This window comes from Gastrolobium bilobum, unplaced genomic scaffold (genome assembly GCF_033153095.1).
Source record: "Gastrolobium bilobum isolate Gb01-03AN ecotype WA unplaced genomic scaffold, APGP_CSIRO_Gbil_v1 utg31243, whole genome shotgun sequence".
Classification (NCBI taxonomy): domain Eukaryota; kingdom Viridiplantae; phylum Streptophyta; class Magnoliopsida; order Fabales; family Fabaceae; genus Gastrolobium; species Gastrolobium bilobum.
Genome location: NW_026895098.1, coordinates 71831 through 95953, shown reverse-complemented (window position 1 = coordinate 95953; position 24123 = coordinate 71831). Strand labels below are relative to the sequence as shown.

At 35.5% G+C, this 24123-nt stretch overlaps 1 long non-coding RNA gene across 3 annotated transcripts; it reads right to left on the bottom strand.

Moving 5' to 3' along the window:
* Nucleotides 1–20218: 20218 nt before the first annotated feature.
* LOC133300969 (uncharacterized) lies at nucleotides 20219–22724 on the bottom strand. 3 transcript variants are annotated; one of them, XR_009750124.1, is made up of 8 exons: nucleotides 22398–22724; nucleotides 22242–22320; nucleotides 21602–22146; nucleotides 21259–21364; nucleotides 21024–21096; nucleotides 20743–20817; nucleotides 20496–20620; nucleotides 20219–20363 (listed from the first exon to the last, which is right to left on the bottom strand). It is a non-coding gene; the product is annotated as an uncharacterized LOC133300969 (long non-coding RNA). The 3 variants fall into 3 exon arrangements; XR_009750131.1 differs by having other exon boundaries at nucleotides 20219–20620; nucleotides 20743–20837; XR_009750123.1 differs by having other exon boundaries at nucleotides 20219–20620.
* Nucleotides 22725–24123: the final 1399 nt, after the last annotated feature.

Genomic DNA, 24123 nt, shown 5'->3' with positions numbered 1-24123 from the left:
TAAGTCTTGGAAACCAAATGATTTTTTTGTTTTACCTTTGTCGTTGGAGACATGGGGAGTCATTATGCAAAAGACAGGGGGAGCTAATGTGTCAGATAGTGGAGATCCTCCTGGTAAATAGAGAAAGTTTTACAGCAGGCGAGAATCACCTCAGGAGCCTCTAGACTGCAAGGATTCTGACTCGAGTCTTAGTTCCAGCAACACTGATACAACCGACCTAGATGTGCCTATTGCTCTCCGAAAAAGTATTAGATTTTGTACTGCTCATTCTATTTCTCATCATATCACATATGAAAAGTTATCCCATGTTTTTGTGCTTTCAACACTATGTTAGACAATACAAAAATACCAAAAAATATCCAAGAAGCACTTGATAATCCAAAATGGATGAATGCAGTCTTTGAAGAAATGGATGCGCTCAACAGAAATGGAACTTGGGAGTCTGTAGCATTACCCAGAGGAAAGAAAACAGTAGGTTGCAAGTGGGTGTTCACAATAAAGTTTAATGCAGATAACAACATCCAAATATGATCCTAAGTCGATCAATGCTCAACTAAATCGGGCTTAATAACACTATTTGTGACTTTGTTTGCAGTCACATCCAAATATGCAACTAAATAAATGTGTCTGATGATAATATTTTTCATTTAGAGAATAAAAAGAATTATAAATTATGTGTGATAAAACTATTTTGTTTTCCTATTTCATAGAACAAACCATTCATTAGTTCAGGAACAAAAAAATTACAAAAATATTTTTTTAACTTCTTCATTTTGAACACTAAAATAGAAAAAAAAAATTCTTAAAAAATAAGACAAATAATAATATAATAATTATGCACATCCTGAGAAACATGGTCAAACCCACCTTTTGCATTTGCAATAAAAATTATAACTCAAATAGTTTCTTAATTGCATAGTCAAAATTGATTTTCATCAAAATATTCAAATAATATATATTTTATTTTTGACTAAAATTAATTTTATTCAAAATGAAGTTCTCATGTTATAAACTTGTACTCATGTAAGAGGAATTCTACTACCTAATGTAACATAAGCACTTGACTTTGTGAAATGACTTGGTGGTATGATTGTGTAATTGATTTGTGGAGTGTTTGTATGAGTTAATTAGAGGATTGTAAGGTGTGTGGAAGTGTTGAATTGGATTGGAAACCCCTTGGTATGCTTGCCCCTAGAATTCAGCCATTATAGGGTATATAGGGCTTGATGATGCAAAAATTATTTAATTGATGTTGTGTGATTAGAAATGGTATTTAGATGGGTGGTGTGTTGAATTGATGCATTGAGTTGGAAGGAAAATTATTAGGTGATGTGTAAGTGTGCTTCAGCCATTAGAGGGAAATTAAGGAAAATTGGTGCAATCATGGTTTAAATTAATTTGAGGACTTGAATTAGTGTTATATAATTAAGAAAATTGTTTGATAAATTAGGTCTAAATGGCTGAACCTATGCATGTGGGGAGGTGGGAATTTGGTGCTTTGTGATGTTGGTTAATTGCACCGTGTGTTGATGATCCTCGTGTGATCACTGTAGGTTGCCTCCCACGAAAGTGAACTTGGAGCTTTGAGCTTGGTGGGTTGTCTTTGGTCCTTGACCAAAGGAATTTTGGTAAGTGGTCATGATTATATGCATGAATATTTAATGAGCATGTGTATGCTTTTCGTTGATTATAATTGTATTGGAAATGGCCTATGTGTAGGCATTTCTTGAAGTACAAAGCTCGGGGACGTATTAAATTGGAGCTATCAAGCGAGAAAGATTTTACCAGGTAATCCCTTAGTACCGGGGTTTGATCCCCGTGTGTGCTCCACAATGCCCCTTGAGGGTAGTGGTTGAAGGTGTATGTTGGTAATATAGAATAACATGTTCATGCATTATTGTATGTTTAGTGGTACATAGGATGTACCGTGTCTCTGGCCAGTAGACTGTTGCCTTTGGGCATTACGGACTTCCACTAAAAAGGTCTCCATGAGGGAGTTCCAATTGACCTGAGAACCTCTTATGGACACTGTCTGGAAAATCTGGAGCAAGTCTTACAAATATGCCTTTCCTCTAATCTCATTCTTAATTGGGAGAAATGCCATTTCATGGTAAAAGAAGGAATTGTCTTAGTACATAAAATCTCCAGGAACGGGTTAGAAGTTGATCAAGCCAAGGTGGAAGCCATAGCCAAAATTCCACCCCATGTTAATGTCAAAAATCTTAGGAGTTTTCTTGGGCATGTTGGCTTTTACTGAAGATTCATCAAAGATTTCTCCAAAGTGGCTAGACCCATTTGTCAACTATTGGAGAAAGATACAAAGTTTGAATTCAGCTCTGAATGTCTGAAAGCCTTTGAAGCCTTGAAAGGTAAGTTAGTCATTGTACCAATTATCCAACCTCTATATTGGAACCTCCCTTTTGAATTAAATGATGCAAGTGATAAGCCATTAGGGTTGTTCTGGGGCAGAGGAAGGACTATTTGTTCCCTGATGAACAACTATTTGTTATTAATGATAAGAACGTTCCTTGGTTTGCTGACATTGCTAACTATCTTGCAGCAGGATTAGAACCTTATGAGGCAAACATGATGCAAAAGAAAAAGTTTTTTCATGATTGCAGAAACTACCTATGGGACGAACCATAACTGTTCAAAAGATGTGCTAATCAAATGATTAGAAGGTGCGTTCCTGAAGAAGAACAAACACAGATCATATTCCAATGCCATTCTTCACAATATGAAGGCCATTTAGGAGGAATCAGAACTACATCAAATGTACTCTAATCAGGTTTCTACTGTTCAACCCCAAACTGTCACTTCGAATAACTTTCTTCATCTGTCAGAACAACAGTCCACCACCTTTCCACACAAACATGAAACAGCTAATGAAAAATCACAAGTTTTCCATTACCTTCCTCAACCTATAAATAGGAGAGCCCAAGACGAAGAAAGGATCTCATTTTCCTTAAGAAGGAGACCATAGACTTCATAGTTTAAGTTTTCTATTTTGTAACTTGTATAGTTTTTAACAATAGCTAAGTGACAACATTCTTCTCTCCATTTGAGACTCTTCACGAGGAAACCTCCATCTTTCTCCACTTTTGTTCTTACTATTGTAAATAACTTGTGTTATTAATATACGTCTGTTATTTTTTCTCTCTCATCAAATCGTTCTCTTCAATCGTAATCTAGGGTCTATGGGACTTCAGATTGAGATAACTATGTTTGTATTTTAATCCATGGGCTAAGTTATTTTAGAAAGGAAAAACTGTGAAGTTCTTAATTAACTGTGTTTAAAACTTTTGTATTTATATGATTTAAGGGTTTTCAAATATTTGGGTATCAATGAAAATTAAATGCATCTGAGAAAGAAACTTCCTCAAGGAAGGGATTTTAGACAACTTAATCATATGAGGAAGGTAAGATTGTGAATACAATCTTACTGGTTGCCTTAGAAATAATGAACCACCTCGTTCCCTGAAGGTTTTGTACTTAGTAACTGTTGGAGTCAAGGGAACCATAGGAATATGGAAACTTGTGAGCTATTTAGTCAATGAGTTGAGGAATCAGAGTTGGTAGTGAAAAGACCTGAATAAATCCAGAAGGGTTACGTCTTGAGTTGAGAACACAACTAGTTAAGAATAGAACAGTGGATCCGTTCCTTTTGTTAAAACTGTTTTATGTTTGTCACACCACCCTATTGTCTTTGAATTATTATTAACTTTAAATTCTGCATTTGTCATTTCAATATCACAACACCGAAGTTCAAATGATTTGTCGTTCCTCCTGAAATCAGGAAGGATTAAAATACAACGACACGAAGAGTTATTTAGAGTCAATTTGCACCATTTGTTTTAGGGGAATGTCCCCAATATACTGGGGAATGAAAGAGCAAACAGTTCAAAATTGTTCTTTTATTCTTTCCAAATTCTTTAAAGATTAGTTTAAAATATTATTTAGAGTTACTATCTTCAAGGGAACGATAATCTGGCACTAATAATCCCATATATTACTTGATGAGTGCACTTGCACGACTGAGCCAATATCTTGAGAACGAATGAGTTTTTTCTTGATAAACTAAGTAAGGGAAGTCCTACAAATCACTTAGCACCTAACAATGCCCACTGCAAAGATGTGGGAATTTGATTATTATTCTTTTTTTTCCACTAATTCTTGGGCTTTGATTTGTGGCGCCAATAACAATTATTGAATACTTTATTAGCATGGACAACTTTTTCTTTTCTTTTTTTGGGTAAGCTGAGTAGGAAAAACCTAGTAGACAAGCTACAAAATTGACACACTACGCACCCTATATAAATATACGTTAAATCAGCAACATAAATAGAATCAATCGCAAGGGGAATGTGAAAAACAAATGTCTAGAGCACTAGGATTATCTAGTGGGTAATTTGCTAGCCAGTCAGCACAGTGATTGCCTTCTCTGTATGTGTGGACTATACAGATTCTCCAATATTTTTCAAGCCAAGCTCGTATTTGAGTCACCAGATGGGGCTCACGGGCTGCAACACCCCTCCTAGAGAGAATGGTGATTGCATATGTTATTTGTATTTCGAGACAAAGATGTAATTTAATACATTTGTATATATTTGGATATATCTTGTACAAAAAAGTATACCTGTATGTTTTAAAGTTTTTGTTGAAAGTGAGGAGGAATCTATGGATAGATTCCGAAGCTGGGAATATGATTATATTGTGTATTGTTTATTACTGGATTACAAGTTTAAATATTTGGATAGTCCAATACACAAAGGTTATGCTGTTCGAATTCTATTGAAATGGTAGCTGTCATAAACAGGATTAAGTTTTGGTGTTAGGTTTGAGTTCTATGCAATTATAGGGACGTATAGTTTATTATCATGTAATGAACATAAAGGAATAAAGGAAAAAATTTAATTATTCACGTATTTTTAAGATAACTATTGTAACACTTATATGAAGTCTTTAGTTATTTTTATCAATTAAGTGCGCTTCTATACCATAAGTGTGTAGCATTCTGGATGGTAAACCGGGGTGTTACAACTGGAAGCTGCTCATTTTCTTCCAGGAAGGCTTACTTCAAGTGATCAGGCAGGGTCTTCAACTGTAAGTTAAGAGGTTTCTCTGTAGAAGGGAGGAGTCTGATGGGTTGCACAAGCTCTACATCATGCACGCTAGTAGTACCTGGAATGAAATTCATTACAACAGGCAGGTCAATGTTCATATCAAGAGTGGAATGTTCAACTCAACTTTTCTAAATATGTCGAGAATCTCATTCTCTTGTGCTTTCTCTGCCAACTTCTTAAACTGGATTACACTTTGAGGGAAAGGTAGATATAACATCTCGTATTTCTAAAACATATATTTAGATATGAAAATGTGAATTAAAGGGTAGGATTAAGGAAAATTCTGAATTTAGAGTCAAAATACATAAAAGAGTAACAAAGTCATTTAACAAACACGTAATCCTAGGAAAAGAAAATTGAGTAGAAGGTTTCAAATAGGAAAGCTAACCCTTGAAATGGATTCAGAACGAAAAATTGAGTGGTTAGGCAAGTTTCTAGAAATTTGATGAATAGTGATTTTAGCGGTGTAAAATATTGTTGTATAATTGTAGCGATAAGTGCGAAAATATGATCAGTATTTCTAGGAAATAAAAATATGATGTGAATGAGAAAAATATGTGTATTATGAATTTGTGGGTTAAAATTGATGATTTAAAAAAGTTAAGTGACATGTGGGACCCACTTAAGTGACTTAAGTGATTAAATAGGCAAAAGTGACTCAAAATCTGAAGTTTCTCTCTCCTCCTCCCTTCTCAACTGTCGAGCTTCTTGACCATTGAAAAGGCTTTGAGCTTTTTGATTTTCATCTATTTTCTATACATTTTTGAGAGAAACTTCCAACTACAAAGTTGTTCCCCTTGATCTTGTGAGTGACTTTCATGTAGAGTGCATCTTGTGGGGAGCATTGTGTGAGGATATAATCCCCATTTTCAGCCATGAAAATTTGGGTATTTTGGGGGATTATGGTGTTTTTTTGGTTTGATCCATTGGTTGGAAATCATTCCCTTGGACCATAGGAAGCTATTGGTGGTAAGTTTTTCAACTCTTAATTGGTTTATGAAGAGATCACATTTTGTTAAACCTAAGTGTATGTGTTGGTTGGTTGATGTGGTTAGGTGATTTTAATGATGTTTCTCCTTTTAAATTTAATGCTTAGAATGATAAATAATGATGATTGAAGAAATAAAAATTATTGGTGAAATGGATTAGTAACTTAGGCAAATTTTGATGTGGAAATGCCTGACTTTATGAAATTGACATGTTGTAGGATTGTGTAATTGAGTGGTGGAGTATTTGTATGAGTTAATTATAGGATTGTATGGTATGTGGAAGTGTTGAATTGGATTGGAAATCTTTTGGTATGAATGCTCCTAGAATTCAGCCATTGGAGGGGCTATAAGGTGGGATGATGTGAAATTCATAAAATTGGTATTTTGAGGCTTGGAGCTAAGTTTAAATAGGATATGTGATGGTGTGATGTAATTGAATTGGAAGAAAAATCATTGGATGTGTTTGTGTCTGTCTACAGAAGAATTTTGGGGAAAATGATGTGAAAAATATTGTGTAATCAATGGTTGATGCCTTGGTGCATAAATGGTGGAATGGTGAGTTAGTTTAATGACTAAAAGGAGTGGAATAGTTGAAATAAATGTAAGATAGCCCTTAAGCCTAAGTGGATAGGTTTGGGTATTATTGTTGTGAAATTGAATTGCTTACTATGCAAATTATTGATTGATCATATTGTATATGGTCTTGTAGATTTCCTCTCACGGATTCCATAGTGGAGGATTGAGCTTGGAGCATACGTTGGAGAGCTTTCTTGAGGAGCAAGGAAGCGGAATTTGTGAAAGAGTTACTTGAGGTAATCCCTTGGTACTAGGATTAGTCCCCGTGTGTGCTTCACCATGCCCCTTGAAGGTAGTGGTTGGAGGTGTATGTTGATATTATGTTATAACATGGTCATGCATTTATGTATGTATAGTGGTACATAAGATGTACTGTGTCTCTGACCAGTTGACTGTTGCCTTAGGGCATTACAGACTTCCACTGGATAGGTCTCCATGAGGGAGTTTCAGTTCACCTAGGGTCATGGGGTGTCATCCGTTGAGGAGCACTCTAGGAAAATCTCGGTTGTATATGGATGGAGGGTGCTTTGGTTGATGTTCTGGGAACACTTCCTTGGATGAGAACCTATAGGCTATATGTCGAGGCCAATAGGCTGGATGTTGCGTGGCTTTGGCATCAATCATTCCAGCTTCATCGTATTTTTACTCCCTATGCATCCCTACTTCACTAATCCCTTGCTTTATCCCTTTTTGATTGTTGTAATATGTTATTGATTTACATCTAAGTGAGCCATTGGGCGAAGTAATCTCTAGAACCTCTGGGTTACTGATGCTCTCCGGCAAGTATACCGATCGCACAAGTAATATAGAAAGTAAGTAGAGTATCGTCTCCACAGGGATTGTGATCGTATATCAATTAATTGTTCCTTTTAAGAATGGAAGAGTTCAAATGGTTTGTGACAAATATTGTCGATTTGTGTAAAAGTGAGAACTAAAAATAAAGACTTGTTTTTGTAATTTTGTTTATAAGAATAGAACAATAAACTGAGAATTGATTTTTGTAAATGTGAGAAAAGCATTGTAGCTATAGCGCACTCACCTTATGATCCCCACTTCTTACTTTGGATTGATTTAAAAATACTTATTTATATAAATACTAAGATAATTATCATCTAGAATTAATTAGTTAAATTCCAATCCCTTGGCAATTTAACCCTTTAATCTCAATTGGAATCCTAATCCCTTAGTAACCCCTCATGAGAATTAAGCAATGAACACGATAATTCAAGCATCTGCAATTCAATACACATATATTCCTAGCATGCATACGAATCGTTATCCTACCCCCTTTTAGGATGAAAACTCCAATATTCCTATCTAGGGTTCTAACCCTCAAACTATCCTCAACTATTAGATTGATCAATTCTAATAAAGAGAATATAAATACGCACAGGATGAGATAAAGACAATTTATATAAACGAGTAAAAATAAACCAATCCGTAATAACAAGGGTTCATATAGGGTTTGTGACCCTAACTACAATAAAGAAAACTTAACCAACCATTGTCATGGCTGATAAATTAATATTCAATGTTACTTGGAATGAAAGAATGTAGATGGTCAAGAATTTCTCCTCAAAGCTCTCCTTCTGCAGCACGACGATCTCCTCAGGTTTAGAATACCTAATTATGTGCTGAGCCTCCTTTTTATAATTTTCTTTTTCATCTTCCAAAATTACCCTTTAGGAAGCACGGTCTGTGATTTCGCAATCTGGCGCTCTCAGCGTCAGATCCACGCCAAGAGCGTGGCTGCCTCTGAATCGTCACGCCATCAGCGTGACATCCATGCTATGAGCATGGGAGAAAGAATGGTTTCACGCCATCAGCGTGAACTCCACGCTATAAGCGTAGGAGTCTCTGGTTCTTCACGCCATCAGCGTGAAATCCACGCTATGAGCGTGGATCTTCATTTTGGCAAGTCTCCATTTGGCTCCAGTTTTGTTTGCTTTTCCTACAGAATCAACATAAAAACAGTTGAACAATCCTGGGTTTGGAATTTCAGCAAAGCAACAATAAACGTTGCCTTTTTACTCAGGATTAGCTAATAATCTTCTTCTTTTTGGCTTGAATTTACCCATATGCTGAAGGCATATCAGTTACTAAGATATATTCGTATATCTCACCCCGCATTTGGGGGCATCATTTTAGGTTGTAGAGAGCATGGAGGCTCTTCGGGTAGGGATGTGCAAAAAATCTGAAAAAAGCAAACCACATTGAGAACCGCACCAAACTGAATCAAAATAACCAGTTTTTTTAAAACAGTTCGTAAACTTGAACCAGTTCTATTTTTTAAAACAATCCAATTATGAACCGTTTCAAATCTGATTTGTAATCAGGTCGAACCAAACCAACCCATTTACACAACACAACTCATCGTTCCTAATCGAAGCCTACGCTCATGAACCCTAAGTTCACCATCTCAATCATCTAACTATAATTTTCTTTAGTATCGAATCTCGTTGCTCGTTCTCATCGAATTGGTAACGGTGGCTTGTGGCTTGTGGCTTAGCGTTTTTGGAGTGAGTAACTGAGAATCTAGTTTATTTTGAACCCTAAGTTCTCATCGAATCTCGCTGCTCGACCTCTATTTTTGGATTCATATTTTTTTTGTTTTGTTTTTCGTTTTGTTTCAATGATGTGTTTTCCTATGTATCATCAACTATGAACCCCTTTAAGGGCTTTGCACATGGCTATTTTCTTTTATAATTTCTTGGATACATTAAATGGGTTCATTTTATGATTACTTTATTAACCCTTTGTTTGCAGGATGCCAGGGGAAATGATGTTAATCGAGGCAACTACAAAGGAAAGGTCCTTCTCGTTGTCAATGTTGCTTCACAGTGGTATTATTCTCTCTGAATTTCTTTATCTAATTTAATAGGGTTTTCAGACCATAAATATGTTAAACATTACGTTATGCTTAACTTGTAATAATTTCATGCAAAGATGCGAGCTTTATAGTTTTTATTGATATTGTTTCAAATCTGACGAGCTCAGTATTTTTTTTATATAAGAAAAAAAATGGGAACATTTAGTCATGCTGGCTTATAAGTTAAAGACCTTTATGCATTTTTGCCTATGCCTTATACATATTTTGATGCAGTGGGTTGACTAATTCAAACTACATAGAGCTGAATCAATTGTATGAGAATTACGTGGCATAACTTCCCTTTTCTGTTACTGTTATAGTTATTGATTGGCATTTCGCAACTTACCCTGGAGTATTTCTATCTTTTCTGTCATGCAGGTCAACCGATGAGGAGGCTAGGATAATGAAAATAAGATCTAATGGATTTTTTGTGTTTGTTCCCAAGTAATGTCTCTTAACTGTTTCTTGTTTTTATTTTGCGTTGTCATATGACCTATGAAAGGGTTAAATTTAATCTGACCAGATGGTTGTTTTAAGAACCGAAGCAGCTATTAGATGTCGTTATACTTTCAGTGAGTTTGTCATTTATAGTTTGTGTGTGACCTTTTTTCTTTTTAGATATGGCATAGAAGGACCTGTATATTTGACAACAAAAGCAGAAAAGGGAGGTGGAGAATGGTATGTAGATGAGCAACATCAGAAGATTAAAAAGATTGATGGTAGTGTTTCATACAATGTTTTGCAGTTATCAAAGAATAAGAAAATCAATATGAAGTGAAGTGTTTTAGATGTGCAGCGGTCAAAGCCATATTCTCTTCTTCATACCTTTTTTGCTGTTATCAAAGAATAAGAAGGAAATCAAAGATACATGCTTCTTTTTTCCTCCAAACAAATCGCAAACATGCATTAATACAAAATGGTTCACGTATTATTACCCTCTGAAATATTCTAGCATCCCTGCTTTTGAAGAACCCTTTTTCTTTGAAAAATGAAAAATAGAATTTATGTCAGGTTTGCTATTTTCTGTGTAATTATATTGCATTAACTTGTAAACCTGACATTTCATGATTCTCTTTTTCTTCACTATTTCTACATTATTGACTTTGTGATTGCTCAGTATGGTAAAGGAACAATGACAAGCTTTGTTGGTAATCTAAATACAGTTTTTGATGCATTGAGTGCCACACATATACGGATTTTACATTTAAAATTAAGGAATTGAAATGATGATTGCACATACCTGCTGACATGGTGACAAATTCTATGATAATAGCAATTGTTGGACTAAGTGGCTGGCTTCGAGGATCAAAAGAAAAAGGAAAAAAAATCCTTAAAACCGGTTCAGAACCGGTTCGAGACCGGTTCGGAAATGGTTCAAAACCGGTTCAGAAATGGTTCAAAACCGGTTTGGAAATGGTTCTAGTTCGAAACTGGTTTGAAACCAGTTCATAAACGGTTCGGTTCGAACCACTTTTAAACCGAACCAAACCGGTTTGATTTTTTAAAAAAAACGGTTAAGAGAACCGAACCGGTTCGGTTCTTTAAAAAATCTGGTTCGGGTCAACCCATGCCCATCCCTATCTTCGGGCAAGAGGCTTGCATAGAGGAGGAGCTGATCGGGGTGTGCATATAGAGAGCATAGCATTTTGGAGAGTTATATTTGATGCACATAGCATTGTATCTAGTATTTTGGACTTAGATTATGAACATATTGCATGTTGATATTGCCATGCTTTTGGTGTTCATGAATAAATTCTAAGTCATTTGTAATTGATGTATATTTCATGCCTCTTGTGTATATTGGTATTTTGGTGAGCATGAGACTTGTCCATGGCCACATATTATGTTTTGAGGCATTTGGGACTTATTGATGTAAATTGGCCATATGATGTTTAAATGGCAATGAAATGGTGAATGTTGTAATTGATACATTGTACAAGGTTTATGCATGATGGAAGGGCCTATGGCCTACATTAGTAATTGTACAGGTTTTATATTGAGTATTAAAGTGGTAGGAGTGAGATACTTTGTCTCTTTTGAATTCAAAAAGCTGTCAAAATATGATTTCCCAGTAAGGTAATCGATTACCTTCAGTGTGGTAATCGATTACCAGAAGCAGGGGACGCAGATTTCAGCCACTGTGAGGTTTGGTAATCGATTACCTTAAGGATGGTAATCAGTTACCTAGTTCAGTAATCGATTACCTTGAGTATGGTAATCGATTACCAAAAATAGGGGAGCCAAAATTGAGCTTCTGCCTCTACTGTAACCTAATGGTATCGATTCCCTTGAGGATGGTAATCGATTACCTCACTGCAAATTTGAAAAAGATGTTTTTTTATAAGTTGGAGTTGATGGTATTGCTCGGAGGGGTTACAAAGAATAAGTATTATGCTTCCGCAAGTTTTGCAATTATAATTACAGTATTGGTTTTAATTGATTACGAAAATGATTAATGGTTAACGACAAAGGAAGTAATAAAGGAAAAAGTTTAACCGTAATTTAATTAACTCAATTACTGTGATTGTAACTACGCTTAATACCATATGCAATGTTAACATTACCGGTACGTAACAGGCTGTTACAGTAGAGGAATGGCGGGTTCAGACCAATCTTCACCTTGCTTCAAAGCCTCCTTATTCTTAGACTGATATGACGACGGTCCAGCCTTATCTGTAACTTGCTTTGGATCTTCCAGTTGCTTGCCAGACCTTAAGGATATAGCACTGACATTCCCCTTCGGATTAGGAATTGTCTGTGAAGGAAGGGAACTGGGCCCTTGAGGTTGGATCTTGCTCAAAGAAGTAGCTAATTGCTCGATTTGAGTCTATAAGTTCTGAATTGATGACTCAGTTCGCTGTTGGAATTGCATATTACTAGTGACAAGTTGTTCAACCAAATCTTGTAGAGAAGGACCACTACTGGGCTATTGTGGTTGTTGTTGGAATTACTGTGGAGGTGCAGCCAGTTGGAAATTCTACCTCTGCTGATGTGGAGGTACGAACTGCTCCCTCTGTTGATACTAGTTCTGATTCTGGTTTTGGTTCCACTTCAAGCTGGGATGATCCTTCCAGCCAGGTTTATAAATGTTAGAGAATGGGTTGTACTATTGTTGCTACTAGTAATGTGGCTTACCAGGAAAGACTCTTGTTGCAGCAACTTTCTAGTATACTGGAGGGGCGTTCTCTTGTAGACCGGGGCAAGCATTCGTGGGGGTGGGAGTGGATTACAACAAATAATGTATGAGTTTCTCGCCGGTGGAGTGGAAGGTTGCACTGTCTGCGTCATTGCCAACTATCTCACCAGTGATGTCTGCTTGTCAAACCTATTTTCTATTCTCTGATTGTCTGTACTTGATGCCAATGATGCTGCTACTACTGAATTCTGGACTGGGGGAGTTTGAACTTGGAACACAACAATGTTGTTAGCTCTGGTGCCGAACTGTTGAGCATTGACTATCATATTTGCTATCAACTCTTTGGCTACAATAGGTGTTTTATCGACCAAAACTCATCCACTAGCTGCATCTGTTAAACTCATATCCATTGGTAGCAAGCCCTCATAGAAATACACAATCAGAAGTTGATCCGAAATCTGATGATGTGGATAACTTGCGCATAGCCTCTTGAACCTCTCTTAGTACTCATGTAAATTTTCTTATTAGTTATACTAATTATCTCCTTCCTGATTGAAGTGGCTCTTGAAGAGGGGACAAACTTCTCAAGAAAAAGCCTTGTCTTGTCATTCCAACTTGCAATAGAAGATGGTTGAAGGTAGTAAAGCCAATCCTTAGCTCCACCATCTAGAGAAAATGGGAATGCTCTCAACTTGACCTGCTCCTCATCTACTCGTTGCAATTTCATTGTGCTACAGACTATATAGAACTACTTCAAGTGCTTATGCGGATCCTCTCCTGCAAGACTATGAAACTTGGAAAGCAAATGTATTATATCAGACTTAAGCTCAAAAGCAGTATCAAGTTCGGGATAACAAATGTACAAAGGTTGATAATCAGGTTCGGGTGCAGCGAATTGCTTTAAGCTTCTACTATCCATTTTTTATTTTCTAAATTAATAACATTACTATTAGGAAAATTAAAATCTACTCTACTAGAAGAATTAGGAAAATCAGAAGAAGAAATAAAATCAGAATGTTCAGTATGCTAAAAAATAGAATAAAGTTCAATAGCGCTACTATAACTTAACCTACGAGCTCTCCTAGCAGCATGCAGTTGTCTCTCTCCTTTGGGTAAAGTTCAAATAGAGGACTACCACTACTCCTAGTCATGCATCATAAGGCGCTATAGCAGGCAAAAACGCTATAAGCATACAAAACATATGAAATATGCGACAAACACTAGAATTTGACCAAAATAAATACATAAACACTATGAAAAATGATTTTTAAAAAATATAGGACCACCACAGACAAAGTTTAACCCTATCTAGGAACAAAAAAGGAAAAATAACAAACCAAAAAAGAAAACAAACGAAATAGAAAACAAAAGACGAAAAAGAAAGAAACATAATTAGGGACGATTAAGAAGAAGAATTAGTCTACGCTAGTCTACTCAGTTAATAAAAACAAAAAAACAAAAAAAGAATAAACCAAAAAAAGAAAGAAAGAACGAAGAACAATCAAAAACAGCGCCAAATTCCCCGGCAACGGCGCCAAATTTGATGTGAACTGTCAAACTCACGCAAATTACCAGGTTTGTAAAAATTAGGATTTGTACTAAAATGGACAACCTGAATCGTCTCTCAAGGAATTTGCAAGGTAATAAGTCAGTTAATTATAAACAGTAAATAAAGTTGGAGGGGAAGGGGGGTTAATGCAATTAAAAAAAAAAAAAACAAGATTTAAAAATGAAAATTTATCAAATTAAAATCAACCAACCCAAGAATTAAGATTCCTTGAACATCCATCATTGGACAAATAATTAACAAATCGAGGTTGACCCTAAGCGAATCGGAATCTCTGCATTCGCTTAGGAACCCCTCTATAGATGATCGATTGCCTAGTGTTCGATTAATATGGCGCATCTACTCGCACAATCACGAAGTATCAACCCGTTTGCCTTCATTGAGTCAATCAACCTAAACATTAAATCTAACATTTAATCCCTTACCTTAGGTGCCGAGGCATGTTCAAGAATTTCCCTGTACACATAATCTCGTTTTCTCTTTGGGCAGTACGGGCATATGAAAGTCTCGTATGAGGTTTTCACATTGTGACTTCCCCTGTTGAGTTCTTCATATGATTTATCCACATACCACCCATTGATTTGAGATGCACTCGTATTGGTATCTTTGTCAGAACAATGACCCTTCACAACTTCTCCCGGGTTTAATATTATGGTTCTTGAAAGACAAAATTAGAATTAGTACTAACTGTCATCACATTGCAATACATAATTTTCATTTTGATAAAATGAGTCACTTTACATATTACTTTCCATTAAATATCATTTTGAACTGAATTGGTCGATTTCAACACATTCAGCATATGGAAAACTTGAACAGAAAGTGTGTAACGATTGCTTTATAATAACGGGATTACCTTCATTTACAGGTTTTGGTGGACCATCCATATTCATAAGATCCTTTTTCAAACATTTCACTAAAGCCAGATGAGAAAAGCATGTTCAAGGATTTCTCTGTACACATAAGCTTGTTTTCTCATTTTTTGGCAGAATGGACAAGTGAAAGTCTCATATGAGATTTTCACACACTGAATTTCCGATTTGAATTCTTTATAAAATTTATCTACATACCACCAACTTATTTGATATGTACTTATATCAGTATGCTTGTTAGAGTAGTGAGCCTTTACAGTTTGTCTTAGGCTTAATATTTTGGTACTTGAAAGACGAAACTTTGAGTTAGAATGACAGTTGTCATGTTACTTTACAGATATCTTCATTAGTCCATTAAATATCCTTGTGAATTGGGAAGTTTCTCAATATTCAGCAACTCGAAAAAAAACTTGAATTGAAATTTTGCTAGTGTTATTAAAGACAGTGGGTGATGTTAAATCACTAAGAGGTTTGAACCCATGTATAAAGCAGAGGAGGAAGTAGATGATCAGAATTATCACTGTGCAATTATAAACAATTAAAAAACATACTTACTTGTCAGGTATTAGAGAAAGACAGAATGATGAATTAGATATGCAAAATCAGAAGGATAAAATCCGAGCCCACAGAACGTGTCTCCTTAAGACAATTTGCCCCCTCACTGATGCCTAAGGTAGATGGACACTTGTCTCCCAGGATAGAACAGATTTCGTCTGAAGAGTGGCGGCACTACCAGTCAACAGCTCAAACAAACACAACAAAATGCCAGAGGAAACTACACCGGAGTATGAAAAGGAACATGCAAAACCGGAAGGAGAAAAATTCTGGCAGAGTTTCAGTGCAGAAAAATTGGATCCATTTTCTGAAGGTGTCAGTGTCTATTTATAGACAACGTAAAGTCACGTTCCAAAAGGCACCTATTCGACGACGAAACAACACATCCGTTGGACACGAAAAGACACATTCGTTCGACACGAAAAGACACATTCGTTCAACACGAAAAGACATCCATTCAAGGATGAAACAACATGTCCGTTAGGATGAAACAACACATCGTTTAGGATGAAAAGATACATCTGTTTGTCGACAAAAAGGCACACATTTTCACTACCAAACTTCTTATTCATAACCAATAGATTGTCTATACAATTTATATATATATATATATATATATATATATATATATATATATATATATATATATATATATATAAATTCCAACAATCCCCCACATGGATAAGAAGTCAAATCATCGTGACAAAAAATGCACAAGAATATAAATGCAAAGTGTAATTTCCTCAACGAGAAACAACTGCATCGAGATAGATGGAGTTACCTTTGAACCTTCTCTAGTGGAAACCTATCGGATATACTCGGTCAATCGGTGGTCTAGGTCAACTTGAACCGTCAACCTTTAGTGTATACCTAGACAATAGGAGTCACACAATTGCTTCTCTAGCATTGTTGGTCCTTTGTTGCGCCCATTTTGGCCGTGGGACACCTGCCTGGTTCTGCGAGTGTTTTAGAGAATCGGCCTTTGAAAAATTCTCATAGAAGCGGCCCTCACTTCACACTCACATAGGTGATTTCTTGTGATGTAACTCACTTATACATCATCTGAACACAACAGATTAAGAAATCATTAAAAGCCTAAGTGCCTACCCTCATAAATACAATGTCTTGTCTTAGGAATGAGTATGAGTTTAAAAACTCCACAGTGTTTAAACAGTCGACCATCACTTAGTTGTCTCTTTGAACCTAGTTCATGGAATCTCCACTCTTCTAGGTAGAGTTACCGCAATGCTCAACAATTGATAGGCCTTAAACCCATTCCTTTCGACAAATTTTCAACCAACTCTCTAGGAATCCCTTTGGTTAACGGATCCGCTATGTTTTCCTTAGACTTAACATAGTCAATTGAAATGATTCCATTCGAGAATAGTTGTATTACGGTATCATGTCTTTGACGTATGTGTCTAGACTTACCGTTATACATGACGTTCTTGGCCCTTCCAATAGCTGCTTGGCTATCACAATGTATGCATACGGATGGTACCGGTCTTGGCCAATTAGGAACATCCTCAATAAAATTACGAAGCCATTCGGCTTCTTCACCGGCCTTATCTAAAGCAATAAATTCTGCTTCCATGGTTGACCTTGCAATGCAGGTTTGCTTGGACGATTTCCAAGACACAGCACCTCCACCAAGGGTAAACACATATCCACTTGTGGATCTAGTGTCGTTAGAGCCGGTGATCCAATTTGCATCACAATACCCTTCTATAACCGTGGGGTATTTCTCGTAATGCAAAGCATAATTCTGAGTATACTTCAAGTATCCAAAAACTCTTACCATAGCTTTCCAATGATTCTCATTTGGATTACTGGTAAAGCGACTTAACAGACTTACTGCATAAGCAATATCAGGTCTGGTGCAGTTCATAACATACATAAGGCTTCCCAACACTTGAGCATATAGCTTTTGTGCTGTAGCTTTACCAGTGTTCTTTAATAAACTCAGATTAGAATCTACAGGGTTCCTCACAGGAATTATTTTCAAACTCTTGAATTTCTCAAGAACCTTAGCTACATAGTGAGCCTGTGATAAGGCCAACCCTGTTAATGTTCTATGGATTTTAATACCTAGGATAACGTCTGCTATCCCCATATCTTTCATATCAAACTTACTTTTAAGTAATTGTTTAGTAGCATTAATCATTTGATTATTACTACCCATGATTAACATGTCGTCTACATAAAGACAGACAATGGCAAAACCTTTTTCAGTATTTCGAACATAGACACATTTGTCACATTCATTAATTCGAAATCCATTTGTCAACATAACTTTGTCAAATTTCTCATGCCATTGCTTTGGAGCTTGCTTTAACCCGTAAAGGAATTTTATTAAGCGACAAACTTTCTGTTCTTTTCCTGGAACAACAAAACCTTCAGGTGGTTCTAAGTATATCTCTTCTTCAATGTCGCCATTTAAGAAAGCGGTTTTGACATCCATTTGATGTATTTCTAATCCATTCAATGCAGTTACCGCGATCAACATCCTAATGGATGTGATCCTTGTAACAGGTGAATAAGTATCGAAATAATCGAGGCCTTCACGTTGCCTGTAGCCTTTTACCACAAGCCTTGCTTTATATTTATCAATAGTGTCATTCTCTTTCATTTTTCTTTTGAATACCCACTTACTTCCTAAAGGCTTATTGCCAGGAGGAAGGTTTACCAATTCCCAAGTGTGGTTGGACAAGATAGACTCTATCTCACTATTGATAGCCTCTTCCCAGAATGGTCCTTCCGGGGACGTTATAGCTTCCTTATACGTCCGAGGCTCATTTTCTAATAAATATGTCATAAAATCAGGTCCAAAGGATGTGGCGGTCATTTGCCTCTTGCTACGTCTAGGTTCATGTTCTACATCCTCTACAGGATCAGTATCAGTTGTAGCATCCCAAGGTATCACAAACTGATCATCATTATAACCACTTGATTCATGTATTTTCTTATACGGAAATACGTCTTCAAAGAAAGTAACTTCCCTTGACTCAATAACCGTATTAACATGTATATCTGAGACATCAGATTTACAAACTAGAAACCGATAAGCACTACTATTAAGTGCATAACCGATGAATACACAATTCACAGTTTTAGGTCCGATTTTCAACCTTTTGGGTTTAGGAACCGCAACCTTAGCCAAGCACCCCCACACTCTAAAGTATTTCAGGGATGGCTTCTTTCCTTTTCATATGTCGTATGGTATGCTCTTTGTCAAACACCTCCACACTTCAAGATAATTCAAGGTAGGCTCCCTACCTTTCCATATTTCATAGGGGGTGTTCTTAATTTTCTTGTGGGGACTTTATTGATTGTACACTTTATCATTAAAATGATTTTCCCCCACAAACCAGACGTCAACAACATCATTTCATTTAATGTCTGGTTCTTTCTTTCAGCAATCCTATTGGATTCTGAAGCATAAGGAGCCATCTTTTAGTATGTAATACCAAACTTTAAACAAAATTTCTCGAAGGGGCGTCATACTCTCCCCACTAGATTGCTCCTTATGCCTTTAATTTTCTTAGTGAACATTACCATAAAATAATATACAATTATCATGTCATTGACAACATTTAAAGCCATCACATTGACTTTGATCATGCCATCACTAAGATAGCTCTTTCCACGTTCATATAATACAGAATATTTCATTGGAGATAAAACTTTTATATCCATCTTTAACACAGTCACTACAAAAAATGCGTTGTTTAAAAAAAATAATAATGCCACTATCCAATTTTTATTTTTATATTTTGCTCTCAATTAACCTTTTATCAAAAAAAAAATCTACTTAAATTCCTTAATGAGATCTATATGTGAGAATGCTGATAGAGATATCAAATTTTTGAAGAAACTTCATTTAGAAGTAAAATGCTAAGTATTGGTTCTTCTCACTTTCAATTTCAATTAATTTTACCAGTAAGGATTAAAACAACTATAAGAACCAAGCATACTTTGTCACTCTACTAAGGAGCTATCTCTTTAACAGAACTCAAGCAGCTAGAATTAGAAAAATAGAAGAAAATGAAATGCAATGCAAAATGAAAAATATAGAAGGCCAGAAAAGAAAAGTCACTTCATTAATGGGATAAAATCCATTGAGATTCTTCCAAAAAAGTCACTAACAGTTAGGATACTATTTTTTATATTAATCGTCCATAACTAATTCTCCCAAAGAAAAAAAAACATTCTCACTCTATAGTCTTTGTCAAATCCATCAATTTCAACTGAGTCTCCGCAGTCATGTCAAGCAGACAAATAAATTTTTTGTTCAGATTTATATATAACTGCATTTAAGCAAGGAACTATAATCTATAAGAAAGTATTTAGACAGTTTACATATCAATCACAAGGTTATAACAAAATTTTAATTAAAAGAAATGTTATACCACATTTTTTAGGGCAGAGCAATGCTCCTCTTCCAAATTGCTGCAGAACACAGAAACTTTAATTTTAAAATCACAGAAAAGACATAAAAAATTAGATCGACCATCATTATCCACATCTGTGTAAAGGATTGTTGAATAATTATCTGTGTTTTAAAAGGGATCATTCTGAGCAAGCAATATCTATCACAACTTCACAAGTACAAAGACTCCATAATACATGGCAAAGCCCAAATACTGCTTCTGGAAATTGTTGCCCAGTCCAAGAATCTGGGAATCCATTTTTTCAAGAAAACCAAATGAGCAAGAGATAAACAGTACTTCTAATCAATGATTATTGGTCATGTGACATTACAGTTTAGAGGATTAGAATATTTTTTTTATATGTATATATTTTGTGACCTGAATTGTTCTGTCCTTTTAAGAACTTCATAATTGTCCCTTCTTTCTTTTTCACGAATCTCATGTAGTTCGTTTGTATTCTCTGGAATTCGAAGTTGTCTTTTTTTGAAGGCTGCCACAAACACCTAATAGTTCAACAAAATAGATATATGAGTCTGATATGCATCATATGATTTCCTTCTAAAATACAAGGACATTTTGAAATATATGAGTGAGTGTAAAAAAATGACAATGATGTTATTTTTACCTGTAAAAAAATACGATTTACGATTTTTTTACACACACGCCAACCAAGGAGAAAGTACCCAAGCTTGAGCATTATCTTTGGACACAGGAGAAAAACTGAATGTTTAATAAGTAATTCCACTTAATTTTGAATGAAGGCATGGAATAGCACAATTTTTTCATTTGAAATGTTAGTATTTTAAAATAAAACTCAGTTCAAAATAGTTAGAATTTTTAAATTAGTTCAAAATGTTAGTATTTTAAAATAAAACTCAGTTCAAAATCGATCTTCAAGTCAAATACCTGAACAATCTCCTTTTTTTGTGAACCTCTCCCTTAGGAAGTGAAACATACTCCTCTGCTTCAAGGTCAAACTCTGTAGCAAAAGAAGTGCAACCTATTAAATCAAAATGGCAAAACTGGCAAGCAAAACCAAATAGTTTCCACGCTTATACGAACTCTTTCCCTTTGAATTGTAAAGGGAATTGTATCAAGTTATAATCAGTACTCATCCAAGTAAGTGTATAGCGTGTCATACTTCTTAGACTTGCGCCTGCTAAGTAAGGCCTTCAAGAGACGTTTACTTTTACTGGGGTGTTGTTCTATATCTTTGTTGTTGCCCCTTTCAGTGACTCCGAAGGATACTGGTAGGAAACATAATGCAAAGCAATGTATTGAGAATACAGTCATGATTCATGTCATCTACTTATTGCAATAAAGCCAACCTAGTGCTATAAAGCTACTGCTTAGTAAAGAGTCAAATCCATTATGTGGGTCAATAGAAAACAACATTATCTTGCATTTGCAAGATAATGATTACATAAATCCAACATGTGACCTCCGACACTAACCATTGTGTCAAGGAATTGCCTTCCACTTACCCTTAATCTTGCATTAGAAGGACTTGGTGTTGTTAGTCTGCTGCTTGAGTTTGGAGTTGTTGATCTAGTGGTCTTTGGGGTATTAGGCCTACTTGACATACATGAACTTCTGTGCTTCCCTTTCTTGTAAACATCGTACACATAAATGTGCTTCAAAAAGTCACAGATAGTGATACATAAAAAATATTATGCAAAAAATCGTAACATTCTAAATCAAAAAGTTAAATAATAATAAAGAAAAGAAATACCACACAACAATTGGACAGCTTCATTGCATTTTTTGGCTCACAGTTTTATTTCCAATTTTTTTTTTAAGACACGAAATCAAAAATATCAAACTAAATTCCTAACAAAATGCTTGAGTCTGTTGTTTCCCCCATTTTTTCACGAAGATGAAACATTAAACAGAGGAAATAGAAAATTTTCAAGTTAGAAGGTTTGAATATGAAATGAGAAAGGAGAAAGTAGGAGAAGAGGAAGTGAAGCACCTGGCCGTGGGAGAGAACAGAGGCAATAGAAAGAGAAATGCTAGGCTTCTCTGCAACCTGAAATGAGATGAAAGACTCCAAAGGTAGTAAGTAACAAAGCTCACAAAAACAAAGGTAGTAAGAGATTCAAGAGCTGATTTGTCATTTGTCACCATTAGAACTTTTGGAGGGGCCATATTTCTTTTCTGCTTCTGCTATGTACTTGTTTCCTTTTTTGCTAACGGGTGCTACCTGATTGTGAATCAATCATAAGCTATGTTCCCAAAAAATTGAGAGACGGGGAGAAAGATAGAGGAAGAGGAAGTTACCTCGTGACGCAAGAGAAATCGAAATAAAAATGATCACATATACACTTGCAGGTTTGATTTGACTTAAATCGAACCATAAGATACCTAGGTTTTCCTAGGGTTTATCGATCCTCCATCGATCGGAGAAGTTAAGATGACGTTGAAGAAATGCTAAGCTAGAATAAAAAGAGGGGAAAAACTTTGAAGCTGTGATTGATAGGAATAGAGATTTGAAGAAAGATGAAATAAATTAAGAAATGAAGAAACAAAACTCCTCAATTAAGTTAAGAATGAAGAAATGAAAGAGGTGAGTTTTGTGTTTTTGGGTTAACTCACGTCAGAAAGCATTTTTTTTTCTTTTCTTTGCTAATTTGGGACGTTAAAAAACAATGAGTAAAGTTAAGGATATTATTATAATTTTATGATGATTTTATTAAACGTCGCAAAACACATGTAGCTATACACCGCTTTTCTTGTAGTGAGTGGAATTAAGAAAGAATTATCACTGGCTATCATAAAATCAAAATCGTTAAGTTTACTATTTCCAAGGTTTGAAATTTAATTTCCAAATCATAAATTCAATGCCATAAAGGTTTGTTTCCAAATCAAAATCGTTAAGAATTATCACTGACACCAAATCAAGGTTTGAAATTTAATTTCCAATCACAAATTCATTGCCATAAATGCATTTACTATTTCGAAGTTGAGTTTGTCAAATCCGTAAATGTTACAGATGCCATGTATAAAAGAATAGACATATAAACATATATATAAATTGCCAGCCATGCATGGAATTGATAACCGAGACTCATTCAATGGTTATTATTAACCGTAAACCTTCATAATATAATAATATATGCATAGAATTCTTCGGTTGCAATAAATCGCTGTGCACAAGCATTTAATAAAGTCACATGGCTTTCATATATATAGATAGATATGAAAACTGTTTCATTGTTTACAGTACGAAAGAAAAAGAAAAAACAAAGATGCCTTACAAGGCATACGATAAAGTAGCATAACACTTCCATGCAGAGTAATTTCCATGCACACTAATCAAGGTTCGTAAATTTAATAAATAGAAATTGCACCGTATGAATTTCCGCAAAGCAAAATGTTAAACACAGATTAAATTCCACTTATGTTACTCAAACAGAAATTTCGATTAATCACACAAATTAATCTTTTAATTACTCGGTAAATAATATTAACAGAATGTTAAAGCAGAAATATGAAATATACTGATCACAGGTTCAAAACACCAAATTGTCTTAAGATTGTTATTGAAGACAGTGGGTGATGTTAAATCACTAAGAGGTTTGAACCCATGTATAAAGCAGAGGAGGAGGTAGATGATTAGAATTATCACTGTGCAATTATAAACAATTAAAAAATAGACTTACTTGTCAGGTATTAGAGAAAGACAGAATGATGAATTAGATATGCAAAATCAGAAGGATAAAATCCGAGCCCACGGAACGTGTCTCCTTAAGACAATTTTCCCCCTCACTGATGCCTAAGGTAGATGGACACTTGTCTCCCAGGATATAACGGATTTCGTCTGAAGAGTGGCGGCACTACCAGTCAACAGCCCAAACGAACACAACAAAATGCCAGAGGAAACTACACCGGAGTATGAAAAGGAACATGCAAAACCGGAAGGAGAAAAATTCCGGCAGAGTTTCAGTGCAGAAAAATTGGATCCATTTTCTGAAGGTGTCAGTGTCTATTTATAGACAACATAAAG